The sequence below is a fragment of the Anopheles merus genome, chromosome 3L (assembly GCF_017562075.2).
Source record: "Anopheles merus strain MAF chromosome 3L, AmerM5.1, whole genome shotgun sequence".
Classification (NCBI taxonomy): domain Eukaryota; kingdom Metazoa; phylum Arthropoda; class Insecta; order Diptera; family Culicidae; genus Anopheles; species Anopheles merus.
Genome location: NC_054085.1, coordinates 25,725,145 through 25,737,576, shown reverse-complemented (window position 1 = coordinate 25,737,576; position 12,432 = coordinate 25,725,145). Strand labels below are relative to the sequence as shown.

At 43.5% G+C, this 12,432-nt stretch overlaps 1 protein-coding gene across 1 annotated transcript in view; it reads left to right on the top strand.

The window, feature by feature from the left end:
* Positions 1 to 1,194: 1,194 nt before the first annotated feature.
* The window catches only part of LOC121599953 (bcl-2-related ovarian killer protein), a 48,193-nt gene continuing 36,955 nt past the window's right edge, over positions 1,195 to 12,432 (top strand). The window contains exon 1 of the mRNA XM_041928119.1: positions 1,195 to 2,100. The gene's annotated coding sequence lies outside the window, so the exon portion shown is untranslated. The remainder of the gene's footprint in view (positions 2,101 to 12,432) is intronic.

Genomic DNA, 12,432 nt, shown 5'->3' with positions numbered 1-12,432 from the left:
CAGCTGTCGTCACCCACATGGGTGACTTGTGCCGGGTCGCTTAAGCATGTGCTTGGGCAAACAACATATCGCTTCTCCCTTTAAACACATGTAAACCCCTTGCGCTCTCAACCCGTTCTTCAGCCGTTTCTCTAACCCACATTGCGTTCGCACTATGGGTGATAATCATACAGCACGATGGTTTAATGGTGAATTAATTACATTCGAACTTCGTTAGCCAGCAGTTCAAAAGAAAAGAAATATAACACCCATCGTAATAGTTTCATTATTTTATTTTATTTTTTTAGTTAAATTTTAATAAACATTTAGCCTAGATGTTATGAGGCTAAGGTGCAATAGCATTCTTATTAGCCATTGGTTTGAACTAGACATTATTTGAATGATATGATTTTTTTACTGTTCTCTGACAGATTTCCTTCCAAAACTCCAAACTCCAAACTCTTGACCATGGCGAGCCTGTTTTTAATGCGATGTCAATAGCATGTGTTGAAAATAAAATACACTCTTGAAACTATAAAATAGTAAACACTTTACCACGCATTTTGATTCGTTCAGAATGTTTGTATTCCTAGTTTGAATTTTTTGTTTTTTGAATCAAATCGTCCGAATTTGTTCATAAAGTGAAGGTAATGTTGATGGAGGTGATAGTAGTTTGCTAGAGAAAACATAACTTAATTTCAATTTTTATTTAAGACAAAATAATTCGAGATATGATTGAAAAAAATAAACAAAATAATTACCAAATACAGCCTGAGCTCACTGGTTGAACTTCGATTCCCTGCCAACTATTAAATATGAGCTTTTCAATTGGCACGTTTTTCTATACCAAATTTGAAATTTTCTTCAATTTCTCGGTAGGCCATGAGATTTTTGTGAAATTTTCAAAAACCGGTTTTCCATACAAACGCATGCTTTCGCAATTATTGATTAATTTTCATAAAATATTAAAAAAAAAAATAAAATAAAATATTGATTAAACTAATTTTTACAAAATCAGCATAAAAAAATATCACACAATATGAAAATATGTTGTACCTTATTTACATTTTACATTAATTACGTTTTCCAATTTCCCCTTCAATCAACCCGCCATCGTTGTCAAATTGCCCATAGTGCACAGACCGCCTATCCGCACCGGGGCACCCGATCCGATCCGGGGAGCGATTTTTTCTTTTGCGCTTTGTTTCGGTTCAACACGCGTGCCGATAAGACGCGGGCCGCCGCTGTCGCTCCCACAGCGTTCGCGTAGCGCAGATCTTTACCTTTTTGCTTTGCTTTCTCGCGCTTCCCCACGACCACGGCGCGGTGGGTCGGCGGGCTGGTTGTAACCGAGCCAAATAGACGGGCCCCGGCCTTTGTGTGGATATCCGCTTCGTATTCGGCCGGCCGGTCGGTTCGATATCATCCCCCGGTGTTTAGTGGTGCCTTGCCCAGGTCTGCAGCAGTTCGCGCGGCTTTGCATTCGCTCCCTAGCAACGGGTTGGGGCGCATGGGCGCCATCGGTTCCTACGCTCAACCCGCACCGATGCAACAGGTGTTTGGTGTGCGGCAGTGTGGCTGTTCGGGATATCGGGCCGCGGCACGTAAGTGATAACGGCCGATCGGTGACATAGTGCATAGTGTCTAAATTTATACCACCACCCGCATCACTGCGTTCTGTGGGTTAAAGCGTGCTGTTAGGAGTGCGCAACAAAATAATGGCAAACAACAGGCAACCGTGTGTGTGTGTGCAGAGTGTGTCGTGTAGTGAATGATTCGTAACCCGATACCATCAAATTAGTTGCGTTGCCGATGGTGATGCTGGTATGTCGAAAATAAGTGTAAAGTGCTTTACCTACCCAGCCACATCACTCACACGGATCGATTAAAAGTGTGCGTAGAGAAAAGGGCACTCTGTGCTGCCGTTGTGTGCTAACACAGTAACGCCTTTCAGTGGTAGTTACAAGAGCGTTACAAGAGCGTTACGACAGTGGCTGCGTACGTGAAATCGTCAGCAAACGGGCAGCGAAATTGATTAAAGCAAAACAGAAAGTGCAAGCCATTTAAAGAGCATTCATCTTGCATCGCCAACAAACCAGCACCACGACCACAGACCAGTAGGTAAGTGATGGCAAAGTTAATCAAACATCATTACTGTCAGTTGTTGAAATATGTACACCTCTGTTTGCAATGCGAGGTGTTTGATGCGACTCCGGGAGTAACGTCAATTCGCTTCAAACTTTGCATTCTGTCCATCCATTCTTTATTCGCAAAGCTCATAATCCTCTCTCTCTCAAGTCGCTCGTGACGTTCAGCTTCTTGCCCGCATCGCTTCCATCGGCGAGCAAAAACGATCGCCCTATGATTAATCACCATCTGATAAAGCGCAGGCACTCCCCACAGGTGGAAAAGCTGACAAATACACGGCCACCATTCTAAACCTTCCACCGCACAGCGTCTCCGCACGAGTGTGTGTGCACTCGAAACGATTGACAGAGTGAGCGCCAAGATTTGAGTGACAGCTTCATCGCGATAGCGTTTTGTGGTGATCTTCGCTTGCAGGGGAAAAAACCCGATGACTTTGGGAAACGATAAAAGACAGTGAAATGTCGCAAGAAAATTGGCAACACGAAATGCACCGTCTGATAACGATAAAGGTGCATAACTTTTGCGGATCGGATGAGGATTACATCCTGTCCCCTTTTTCCATCGCCGGCACTGTCCCGGTAAAAAGTTCCCGGACGCTGACACTGACGGAACTGACTGGTCCTTTCCGTCCTTTCTCCACGAATTGGCGGTGATTGGCGACATAATGAGGCAAGCGGCCAAAAGTGCTTCCCCCAGGGTTGACAGTGGACCTTTCTTCCTTGGGCAGAACGCAAGCACTAATGACGCGCTTAAACGGTTACTGATTGTACACAAAAATCTCCTCCGGTTTCGCTTAGCCCGCTCGGACAGTAAAGAAGGATGAAATATGACACGTTGGGGTCTTCTTTCCTTTTTTTAAATTATATTTACTTACCACACGGCCGCGCAATTGGAAGGCGTTACTTTCTTTTGAATTTTAATTTGCTCCTCACACTTCTCCTTCACTCTGCGACTAGCGAGTGAACTGCTTTCGCCGGCTTAATATGACGCAGAGCCGTGGTGTGGAGTGAGGTTTTCTGAGTGCAATTCGTACTTGCTTAACACCCACAGCTGTGGCAAGGTAAATTGATCGCAAATGCGTTTGCGGGGGCAAATATTATGTTTCGAAGACGTAAACATCCGACGCATGAACCGACGCGGTACCCTCTGACCCTCTGGTACGGTGAAGCGACTAGCAGAAGCACCACCAGCATCAGACCAGCTTCATTAACAACGCCTCAACTCAAGTTTGTTGTCTCAATAGCGCTAGCTTTGGCGGTAATTTGAGCGGCTGCATTGGGAAGCATTTATCTAGCGTTCACTCCTCATCTTTATCAAGCCTCGTGCTGATTAACAGGCAAGTGATTGGCGTTGTCCAACTGGCAATTCCCCGCTGCAAGTGCTTTGCTACACACTCATGCTTGAAGCACACTCACCGTTTTAAGCATCTCATTAAGGTGCTGCCCCCGCCTTACTGGCTTCCTTCACTGGGCCGGGCCCAAAATCCAACTGGACACAAACTTCACTTGGCAGACGACGGCACCCGAAGCGATGGCACGAGATTGGTACGGCCGATGGTTATTATTGACAATTAATGTATCCCCCCGTCCAGTGGATCGTGTAGAGAGTGGGAAGATCTTTTCGCGCATGCAATGCCTAAATGACACTCACTTTTTTGTCAGTGGCCGAAGGGAAGGCAGCTTAAGGTTGTGCGCAAATTATTCAACACCTTCAACCGCGAAGAACGCGCGTGCGTGAGACGTGGTGTAAGGCAATGAAGGTTTGCGTGGCGATTTTTTTCCCTTTTTGAAGAGGCAGCCTTTTTTTGCTGGCGCACACCACCCTAACAACGTGACAGCGAAAGCAGCAGCACTCATAATGATACGATTTTTGTCCTCCTTCCTCACCCGGTAATAAGAGGTTTAGGGGCGCGTTTTGATAATCACTGGTGGCGATGGAATATTAATCATATAATTTGCACCGTGGTGTAATGAGGAACTAATTTAAGAATTTGGAAGAAATGTTTTTTTTATGAAAGCTGATTTGAAGAGATAGTTCTTATGTAAAATAATATTGCAAGTTGGCATAAAAAGTGATTCTTTAAAGCTGATTACAAAAAATAAGTTAAAGGGAAAACAAATAACTTTCAGCAGAACCCCCTCTATAGAATTTGACGTTTTTAATCGCTTTCTTTATTTATTATTTTAAAACAAACACATACACATATACGTACGTAAGGTAAGTAGTAAGATAAGTATCATAATCCCGAAGAAAGTAAATCAAGCTTGAACAGGCCCGCAATAAGAATCGATCCATATCCGACCTCACGCGAGACTCAATGCTTATCGATTAGACCAACGGACTGCAACAAACATGATGAGGTATTACCATAATAAAACTATCAGTATTCCTTATTTGTTGGACTTATATAGCAGGATTGAGATACATTCATGGATGTTAGGTTTCATCGATAAGCGGTTTGATAGTTTGCAACAATTGCCAATATGACTATCCAACGATAACTCTTTCATAATTGAGAATAAACCAGAAGAATGCGAGAAGATTATCTAATGTCAAACGAAAGTGCGTGATCTATGTTAAGCAATCTGTGTAACGCGAAATATGTGTAGATCTCCTATGTCATTCAGTCACTTTTCTATTCTCGATTTGGGGGATATTATGATTTAACACAGTCTAGGAGGTCACATCAGTATTCACTCAATGATGATTGTAAGTGGCCAATAACAGATACATTAGATTGTTCTGCTTCGGAATGTTTTGTCCTGGAGGTACCAGTGGAGCTGACCATATGCATGTCACAGTCGTGTTCTGATAAGTAGTGCACCGGATCCATTAGCTGGTTCTTGGCGAGCTACGTAAAGGATGGTAAGGAATTCCCGTTGAGCCCGTTTTTCCTCTCATGGAGCTATGTTATGTTCATTATCTTAAATTATCTAATAGATTTTTACTGTTGCCCTTCTCAAACCTGCGTTGGGGTAAGAGGTGAGACTTATCATGACAAATAGAAGAAAAAAAAACCAAAACAATAATCCTTTCCAACTTAATGGCAACGCATACGAACTGCCAACTAGAGCCACCAAAATGAACAGAACGTTGGTAAAGAGAGAACATTATGTACATGCCACTGTAAGAATGATTTGCATGAACGATGCTAAAAAAGTCAATGATCGATTTTTGGCAAACACCTTCGCATTCGGTTGTGGTAAAAAGATTTTATTTCTAGGATCCTTTTTATGCAGGACTTACTTCTTATTCGTACTGATCTTACTGGGTTCTCATCAGTTAGTCACTCATAGTAGCCCTTGTCGAGCGAAGATCTTGCAAGGCCCGGAAGGTTGATTTATATTTAATATGAAAAGTAAGAAGAAGAAGAAGAAGAAAAAGAACAGAAAAAAGAATAACAGTAAGAAGAAGAATAGGAAGAAGTAGTAGTAGTAGTAGTAGTAGTAGTAGTAGTAGTAGTAGTAGTAGTAGTAGTAGTAGTAGTAGTAGTAGTAGTAGTAGAAGAAGAAGAATAAGAAGAAGAAGAAGAAGAAGAAGAAGGAGAAGAAGGAGAAGAAGGAGAAAAAAAAAGTAAGTAAATAAGTAAGTAAGTAAGCAAGTAAGCAAGTAAGTAAGTAAGTAAGCAAGTAAGTAAGTAAGTAAGTAAGTAAGTAAGAAATAAGAAGAAGAAGAAGAAGAAGATTAAGATGAAGATGAAGAAGAAAAAGAAAAGGAAAAAGAGTAAAAGTAAGAAGAAGCATAGGAAGAAATAGAAGAAGAAGGAGAAGAAGAAGAAGAAGAAGAAGAAAAAAAGAAGAAGAAAAAGAGAAAGAATAAGGAGAAGAAGAACAAGAAGACTTAAAATAAAAAAAATCATTCGAAATCAAGGTCGAAAGAGTTTCATCAATTAAGAGTGACTCTAATCAACTAAATCATCTAATAATCTAGTCCTTTTATTTATTAAAAACAAATTGCTTTAATCGTGTTGCCCACTAAATGGAGTAATCATGACAAAGCACTAAGCACTAGGCCATTTTCGTTTATAGAACTGCTACCTAAGCTAAAGCACCATTTTGCGTAAATCTCTAAACCCTCACAAATATGACACTCTATATCTATCATCAGTCAACCGTTTGGTTGAAAAAATAGAATCCTACCGCACGGTGCAGCCCACTACCACTACGCAAAAGCGATTACGTTCGATTATGCACCGCCAGCCCAGCCCTTGCCCACCCTTGTGCCCCGCGCATTTTTACATCTCGCCTGCGGTTTGTATGACCGTTCTGCCATCCGGACCGCAACGACTTGAAGGCTATCTGTCTGTTCGCGGTTTTGTATGACAACTGCGCGTACCCGGTGACGTCTCGCGCTGCCCCGTAGCACGCACATCCTTCCCATCAGACGAGACGATCAAATTCGCGCAAAACGTGCAAGGGGGGGGGGGACAGCAGAAGCAAACGCGGCACCAAAACGCAGCAGCAAGACGAGTCGAGCCACACCGCTCACACTCATAAAAATGTCAATCCAATCAGGCCCGCCTGTCAGCCTCGCCGGACAATCGGAAGCGGCAATCGGAGTGCGCCCCACACTTCACGCATTAGTTCCACATTATTATGACGTGAAGGCGAGCGTTCAATCCGTTTGGGGTTGTTTTTTCTTCCAAGAACATTCACCAAAACTGCATCATTCAATCTCTGGTGGTTGTGATTTTCTTTCATTTCTACTGCCGTCCGACTGCAGCACTGATATAGCCAGCACGTGCAATCATAATTTAATAACCGATGCGCACCTCCAATAAAGGTCGCCCACCGGTCTCCATCTCCACCGGCAGTGCGCTCACGTGCGCTCAGAGCGGAAAGGTGCTTCGGAAAGTGCATTCTGCCACTTGCAGCTACACAAACACTCGCGGTTTGCTTGCCCTTTTGCACGTCCCGAGGTTTTAGCCTGGCGTCGATCCCGCTCGCTGTGTGTCGTTTGCCTCTGTGGCCACTTCTCGGCAACGCTCGGATCGATACAGCGCTCGAGACCTTGAACCAGCTGCAAGTAAACACAGCTCCCCAGCGAAGAGGAAACGGGACTAATAGAGCAGTGTGAGCATGAGAGAGAGATAGTGATGCCTGGCTGGACAGTGTTGTAATTTAAATAAATATTGCACACAGGTTGGTGGTACTAAGCCGGGAGCGATGGAGAAAAGGTGTCATCATGGAAGATGCGCACTCGACACAGCGAGTGATGACATTCTTGACAGATGTTAGAGCGCAACCCGACAACCCGATGTCAGCTTTCAACCGCAATTAAAACGGTAAAGTGCATTGCGTATTCACACACACACACACATACACAGAGACCCGTACACGGTTGCCCTTTTCGGTGCCACTAGGTGCCACGAACACCGAACTCCATTCATTTGTAACAATTATCCGTCGATCGGCGCCGGTTTGGTGTCCTCCACCGGCGGCGGTTGCTGACGATGCACGATCTCACGTTTCTCACATTATCGTTTCGCGGCAATATGGTGGTTGCAGCGGCCGCCACACACACACACACACACACACACACACACACATCCGGCCGATCATTACCGATTTTTGCTGCACCACAGCATTCTGCAGCCGCGTTCCTATGACAAATGACCCCACAGCCGATTGCTAATGATGATCAACGGCGCACGACCACAGTGCGGATTGTTTCCCCGCGCGCAAAGGGTGTAAAGGTCGCGATGTCGGCACATTAGCAATTACAGGGTGTGTTCGCCTGTGTGTGTGCGTGTGTTGGAGCGGAATCAAAACGTCCTGATTTTATGACGGTGAAGTACAATGCATTTGTGGATCAGTAGGCTTCAAGCGAAACCTGCATACAAGTACAACTGCAAATGATGGAATGTTGTTGCAATCGGGCTACAATCTTATTTGTGGGAACATGGATGATTGGGCTGTGGCGAGAGTTTCATTCGAGTTGATTTTATAATTCGATATAATTTTTGGTGTAATTTCTACAAGACGTTATATTACTTTCGACCGGGTTTTACAGATAATCAGTTCTTTAAGCTATAAGAACCATATCGTCATACAAAGCAGAAACCATTAATAATATGCATACAATTTCATAACCTTGTTGGCACATTGAAGTACACAATAAGTATGTTGCTTGATAATTACTGACACAGTAGCTAACACATCAGCACAATAAACTTCTGGACACTTGCTTATAAGCAAGTATCTTAACCCCTCAAAGTCATTTCTACATCAACTTGAACATACATTGTAAGTACCTCCGTTGCAAATCGCATGGAGTGACCAAGACAACTATGAAAACATTCTGAACACAATACACAACCTTGTCAAAATACATTACACAGTTGCTGTTCCAGTTACCTATTGGTTAAATGCGCTTAACTTCAAAAAGACCATGAACAGGATCAATTCTTGACAAATTTTGCGACCAAGAACTTTGCGACTAAGAGCTTTGCGACCAAGATTATTGTTCTTTGCGAACAAGAATTGTACGATCATGATCTTTGCGACCAAGAATTTTGCGACCAAGAATTTTGCGACCAAGGATTTTGCGACCAAGAACTTTGCGACCAAGATTTTTGCGACCAAGGATTTTGCGACCAAGATATCTACGACGAAGATTTCTGCGACCAAGAATTTTGCGATCAAGAACATTGCGACCAAGGATTTTGGGACCAAGAGCTTTGCGACGAGGATTTCTGCGACCAAGATTTCTGCGACCAAGAGTTTTGCGACCAAGAATTTTGAGATCTGGAACTTTACGACTAAGAGCTTTGCGGCCAAGAATTTTGTGACAAAGAATTTTGTGACCAAGAGCTTTGCGACCAAGATTTCTGCGACCAAGATTTTTGCGACCAAATATCATTTTAGGATATCTTTACTATGCCCAATTCATTCGTCACAAGGCTCGAATGCCAGTACTACATTCTTTTACGATGCCGCAGTTTGGCTAGGTAAGCCCTGTATTTTTGAACTTACATGCAGGTACTGCAGTGTTCCACCGAAAGGTGTTACCGCATCTCTCTGTCTTACTAAAACATTACCATTTAAATTAATATAGCCTCTCCGCTACGTGACATGATGCAACACGCCGTGCCCGAGCAAGGTACACCACCAAGAGCAAGCTAAAACCCCCCCCATATCTGTACGATCGCCCTGCACACAAAAAGCCACGTTCGGTATTGGTGCAAATGCTCCGGTTTCGGGCGGTACCCGTCCCCGGGCGCAAGCATTTTGATTGGTTCTAGCCGTGTCGCGATCATTATAATCGAAGTCAAACACACCTTGCCAGCTTACGGAGAAGGGGTGGATTTTCCCTTTCCTCCGAAAAAGGAAAATCTCCACCCAGTGTGTGCGTGCGTGCGTGCGAGAGAGGAGTTGGCCATCATCAGTTCAGGGGTGCACTGATCCAGTTTCACGCTCACCCTCCCCGTTTTAGTGCAGGCAATTGTGCAATTTAAATTATTTCACATCACCAACAGCAAACAGCAGCAGCAGCAGCAGCAGCAGCAGCCTTACACACTAGCTCCACTTTCGGTTCTAGCCAGCTGGGCCAGCATTCTTTCCATTCGGTAACGGAGCGCTCTGGCGCACCGGCGGCTTTCCCTGACCCGAACCTCGCGATACGAGAGCCGAGATTTGTGCGTGGAAAAATGTTAATTGAATTTAAACTGTAGCCAGCAGCTAGGTAGGGAGGGCACCGTCGATCGGGTACATCGATCGGGCTGGATTTTTCCGAGTTTCACCCATTAGGCCAACGCGGTGTCACCTCGTTTCACGGCTTCGCTTTCGAACGGCATTCCATCTAACCATTCGGTACGGTATCGTATCAAGCACGAAAACCTCTTCTCACATACACACTCGGCAGGATGGTCGTGCAGACGCGGTGGTATTCTATATTTATGTATAATTGCAACATAATTGTTTCACATCTTTTTACTAATAATCGATCATTACAAGTATTACTTAGTTTACTTTGTAAGTGTCGTTTTTTTTAATTTTAATGTTTGGTTTAATGCTGTTGTAAATTCAATTTTTTCTACTTTTATAAATTTCTCCCTTGTTCTTATTTATATTATCCTGTAAAAGCTGATCTCAACATCGAGTGATTGTTTGAGATTGTCCCTATGGATGGAATTTTGTTTTACTTCTTTGATTAAACGACATTTTCAAGAATGGCGTTTTTACATATTAATTTTAGATCAGCAAAATGTTGTATTTAGATGTTGGATCATTTAAAAAATCATCAAAATCATGATCTAGGAACTACCATTCTAGCGTGATCTTTATAACCATCTGAGATCTAATCGTGATCGCTAGCGTTCGCATTTGAAAAACGCATTTTTCGGCAGGCTATAGAAAAACAAACTAAGAGAGATAATGCCCATAAACATCCTTTGAAAGGTAATTATTTAAGCTAAATTGCAAAAATAAATCAACGACTTTCCGAGCTGCCTGTCGTCAGTTATCCGGAATTTTAGTCAGCGCAAACGAAGACGTGTGCGTGTGGGAATGTTTTCAAGATCTACCTTCAATTTTTATCAATTCTATCCTCGCGGGGATGTTGTCCGCGGACTTGGTTGACATAGGGAAATGCCGGCGAAATTCGCCTGAAATGATCGCACTGAGTTTTGGAGTCATTGCTTGCGGATCATCATGATCTTGTATAGAAGTTATTATATCTATCATATATATTGCGCAAGCTACCCGTTGGAGTACTTACAACTTATAAAGGAGCCTTCTCAAGCCCGTTAGTCCATATAGTTAGATTTGAAATGCACCGACTCATTCCAATGGGAAAATTACTTTACGTACGAAATTTTCCTTGATTCTCTTTACTATAAAATCAATGTCCCATCAACGAAATCATAGTCATATGAGTCACAGCAGTCGATGCTTACTGTTAGGTCTGGAACCACTCTCACCTAGACGTGCGAACGCTCAACGTCTCTTTGTGACAGGTTTGATTAGTGGCGAAATTGATGGGCCCAACTTACTCAGTGCTGTAAACTTCTCAGCTCTGTCAGTCAATAAATACTAAATCAAATATGTCTTTAAACTATGGATCCTTTAGTTGTTAAACCGACAGTCCTTGAATATAGAGCTTTACTGTATCGGAATATTCTATTTAATAAACCAATTAACAATCTGATTATAAATTAACGAGTCAACATGCTCCAATTGCAATAAGTTTATTGGAGTGTAACCAAGAAAATAATAAAACATACCAAAAATCTAATAAAACGACAAGGATAATATAAAAAAACAATCCTAAATCAACAGCTCATCCAACATCTTAAGTTACTCCAGCAGTGCATCTACTTGCCACGGAAACCCTTTTCCCAGGACCTGGGACGCTATCGATCATCATTGCTCATAATGGAGCTGTATTAACATGCAGCAAGCAAACATTCATATTGACCGAGTTATTGATGCATCCATTCGCTGTCCACTTTATCTCCGTTATCGGAATTACTCAGCACACAAGCAGCAGCAGCAACAGCAACCTTACGTTCCATTTTCTTCCAGTACAACAATGCTCTACTCCCCTCCCTTCCAAACACACCCGTCCGATCTTGCGATGCCATGGTTGCGTTTAATAAAATCATACATTTTCTTAGCCCCCGCAAGCCGATAAGGATAAGGTAAATATTATGCTCGGTAAAATAGCTTCATTGTATTGTGCCGGGCCCCGTTTACCCGCAGGAAACTTGGTGTGTCTGTGTCTGTCTGTCTGTGTGTGCCAGCATGTTACTTTGTGCTTGAGATTCCTCCCAAACCCATTGCGAGCTGCAATCGTGTATGCAGCTGCAGCAACCGCACCAGCACCAGCAGCAGCATCGAAATTAATGCCATGTGTCCATAAATTTGCGGCCTCAAATGGAAGGAGCACTGGTGCACAGCGTGTGTGTGTGTGTGCCGTTGTGTTTCGCAACAGGGGAGCAAAGCGCAATCGATTCCCGTGCGATATTCGATGATTTTGCGTTCGGAGGCAATGAGAGGGAGAGGCCGGCAAGAAATTCAACCACGCCGTATCGCCGATTAATACAGCCCATCCACAGCCCAAGAAAGCGGACCAAAAGCAATTAAGCGTAAATCACCCGAAGATGCGGACGCACACAAGCTTGTGCCCTCGTTAGTCCTGTGTCCCATCTCCCCGTGGGTCCCTCGGCGGACCCCACATCTTTGTTAAACCAGTTTGCGTGCGTTTTTAAGGTCTTCTGCAGGAAAAAGAACCCCGCCCCAAAACTGCAGGCTTAAACGCTCTGGGACACATCCTTTTGGGCGATCCTCGATGACCGTGTTTATC